Raw genomic sequence first — 3,732 nt, 5'->3', positions numbered from 1 at the left:
AAGTAGCTATGAGTTTGTCATACGAGAAATCATCATTAATGGATGTTCTTTCTGGTTCAAGGTTCTCAAGTCTAGAGAGGTGGTCTGCTACTACGTTCTCAGTTCCTTTCTTGTCCTTGGTTTCTAAGTCGAATTCTTGTAGTAACAAGATCCATCTTAGGAGTCTAGGTTTAGCATCCTTTTTTGTTAGAAGGTACTTGATAGCAGCATGATCAGTGTAAACTATTATTTGGCTCCTACCAAATAAGAACGAAATTTATCTAGCGCAAATACTACTGCTAGGAGTTCTTTCTCGGTTGTGGCATAATTCATCTGTGCTTCATCCAGGGTTCTGCTAGCGTAATATATAACATGGAGCTTTTTATCCTTTCTTTGTCCTAAAACAGCACCTACAGCATAATCACTGGCATCGCACATTATTTCGAATGGTTCATTCCAGTCTGGTGTCTGCATAATGGGTGCGGAGATCAATGCTTGTTTAAGAGTTTGAAATGCTTTTAAGCAGTTATCGTCGAATATGAATTCAGCATCTTTCATTAATAGTCCGGTTAAGGGTTTAGTTATCTTAGAGAAGTCTTTGATGAATCGTCGGTAGAAACCGGCGTGTCCTAAAAAGCTTCGTACTTCTCTCACGGTTCTTGGGGGTTGAAGATTTTCGATTACCTCTATTTTGGCTTTGTCTACTTCAATTCCTCTGTTCGAGATGATGTGTCCTAAAACAATTCCTTCTTGTACCATAAAGTGGCACTTTTCCCAATTAAGTACTAAGTTTACTTTTACACATCGTTCAAGAACTCTTTCCAGGTTTTCAAGGCATTCTTCGAAACTTTGTCCGTACACAGAAAAGTCATCCATGAATACTTCCATGATGTTTTCGAGAAAGTCGGCGAAAATTGCCATCATGCATCTTTGAAAAGTTGCAGGGGCATTACACAGACCAAACGGCATTCGTCTATACGCGAAGGTACCAAAAGGGCATGTGAATGTTGTCTTTTCTTGGTCATCAGGGTGAATTGGTATTTGAAAGAAGCCTGAATAACCGTCTAAATAACAGAAATGTGAATGTTTTGCTAATCGTTCTAACATTTGGTCAATGAATGGTAAAGGGAAATGATCTTTTCGGGTTGCTTTGTTTAGTTTCCTATAATCAATGCACATTCTCCATCCCGATTCGATTCGTTTAGTTATAGTTTCTCCTTTTTCGTTTTCAATAACGGTTATGCCTCCTTTCTTTGGTACAACGTGTACAGGACTGACCCATTTGCTATCAGATATAGGATATATAATACCTGCTTCTAATAACTTGGTTATTTCTTTTTCACTACCTCACTTAGGATCGGATTTAGTCTTCTCTGGTGTTCCCTAGAGGTTTTACCGTCTTCTTCTAACATGATGCGATGCATACAAATAGAAGGGCTTATTCCTTTAAGATCGGTTATGTGGTATCCTAGTGCGGTTGGATATTTTCTTAAGATATGTAGGAGTTTTTCTGTTTCGAGTCTTCCTAGATCTGCATTGACTATCACAGGTCGTTCAAGTTCTAAGTCTAGGAATTCATATCTCAGATTTTTGGGAAGTGTTTTCAAATCAGGGGTTGGTTTGTTAAGACACTGCGTAGGATCTGGTGTTATTGCTAAGCATTGTTTAGATTTGTCTTCTAAAAGATAGTCTGATGATTTGTCTTCTCCTGACTCTGCTTCTTTTATGCATTCATCGATGATATCCATGAAGTAACATGTATCTTCTATTGCAGGTGCTTTCAAGAATTTGGAAAGAATGAATTCAATTTTCTCTTCACCTACTTCGAAGGTGAGTCTTCCTCGTTTTACGTCTATGATTGCACCGGCAGTTGCTAAGAATGGTCTTCCTAGTATAATAGGTGTAGTATCATCTTCTCTAATGTCCATAATTGTGAAGTCAGTGGGAATGTAAAACTGACCTATGCGTACGGGAACGTTTTCAAGGATTCCTACAGGATATTTGATGGAACGATCTGCTAGTTGTACAGACATCTTGGTCGGTCTTAATTCTCCCATTTCCAGTCTCTTACATATGGATAAAGGCATAACGCTAATTCCGGCTCCTAAATCGCATAAGGCTTTGTCGATGACAAATTTTCCTATGTGACAGGGTATAGAGAAGCTACCTGGATCCTTGAGTTTAGGGGGCATGTTTTGGATTATAGCGCTACATTCGGCAGGGAGTGTAACGGTTTCACTATCCTCAAGTTTCCTTTTATTAGAAAGAATTTCTTTTAAGAATTTAGCATATGAGGGCATCTGCGTAATAGCTTCGGTAAATGGAATTGTAACGTTTAATTGCTTAAGGAGATCAACAAATTTTCTGAATTGGCCTACATCTTTGGTTTTAACAAGCCTTTGAGGGTAAGGTATAGGTGGTTTGTAAGGTGGTGGAGGTACATAAGGTTCCTTCTTTTCTAGGGTTCCTTATTACTCTCTTCCTTTTCCTTAGGTTCACTTTCCTCAGTAGATTTCTTAGGGTTTTGGTTTTCTATCCTTGGATCAGACGGTCCTTCCACTTCCGTTCCACTTCTTAATATGATTGCATGAGCTTGGCTTCTCGGATTAGGTTGGGGCTGTCCAGGGAATGTACCAGTTGGTGCAGCAGTAGGTGCTTGTTGTTGAGCTACTTGAGATATTTGGGTTTCTAACATTTTGTTATGGGTAGCCAAGGCATCTACTTTGCTTGCTAGTTGTTTAAGTTGTTCGCCAGTGTGTATGTTCTGGTTTAAGAAATCTTTATTGGTTTGTTGTTGGGAAGCTATAAAGTTTTCCATCATGATTTCCAAGTTGGATTTTCTAGGGGTATTATTGTTAGGATTTGGTTTCTGATATCCCGGAGGTATAGATGGGGTTTGATTCGGAGACTGTCCAGGTGCGTATAAAGCATTATTACTCTTATATGAAAAGTTTGGATGATTCTTCCAATTTGGGTTATAGGTATTCGAATAGGGGCTTCCTTGAGCATAGTTTACTTGCTCTGTTTGGATTCCAGTCAAGAGTTGACATTCCGCAGGAGTGTGGCCTTGGATTCCACAGACCTCGCAATTCTGAGTTATAGCAACCACGGCGGTTGGTGGTGATACGTTTAAACTTTCAATTTTCTGGACCAAAGCATCCACTTTTGCATTGACGTGATCAAGGTTACTTATCTCGTACATGCCAGTTTTCGGTTGAGGTTTTTCCACTGTTGTTCGTTCGGTTCCCCACTGATAGTGGTTTTGGGCCATGCTCTCGATAAGCTGGTAAGCATCAGCATAAGGTTTGTTCATTAGTGCACCACCTGCAGCGGCGTCTATTGTCAACCTTGTATTGTATAAGAGACCATTATAAAATGTGTGAATTACTAACCAGTCTTCCAAACCATGGTGTGGGCAAAGTCTCATCATGTCTTTGTATCTTTCCCATGCTTCGAAAAGAGACTCGTTGTCTTTTTGTTTAAATCCGTTTATCTGGGCTCTTAACATAGCTGTTTTGCTTGGCGGAAAATATCGGGCAAGAAAAACTTTCTTCAACTCGTTCCATGTGGTGACTGAGTTAGAAGGAAGAGATTGAAGCCATCTTCTAGCGCTATCTCTTAATGAGAAAGGAAAAAGACGAAGTCGAATTGCCTCTGAAGTGACACCATTAGCTTTAACAGTATCAGCATATTGAACAAATACGGATAAATGAAGGTTTGGATCTTCGGTAAGATTTCCAGAGAATTGGTTCT

At 39.5% G+C, this 3,732-nt stretch overlaps 1 pseudogene; it reads left to right on the top strand.

Annotated features, from left to right (window-relative positions):
* Positions 1-3,380: 3,380 nt before the first annotated feature.
* Positions 3,381-3,480, top strand: LOC127109304 (uncharacterized; annotated as a pseudogene).
* The last annotated feature ends 252 nt before the right edge of the window (positions 3,481-3,732 follow it).

Source organism: Lathyrus oleraceus, chromosome 7 (genome assembly GCF_024323335.1).
Source record: "Lathyrus oleraceus cultivar Zhongwan6 chromosome 7, CAAS_Psat_ZW6_1.0, whole genome shotgun sequence".
Taxonomy (NCBI): domain Eukaryota; kingdom Viridiplantae; phylum Streptophyta; class Magnoliopsida; order Fabales; family Fabaceae; genus Lathyrus; species Lathyrus oleraceus.
Note: the sequence above shows the minus strand (reverse complement) of the source record. Positions and strands in the feature narration are given on the sequence as shown.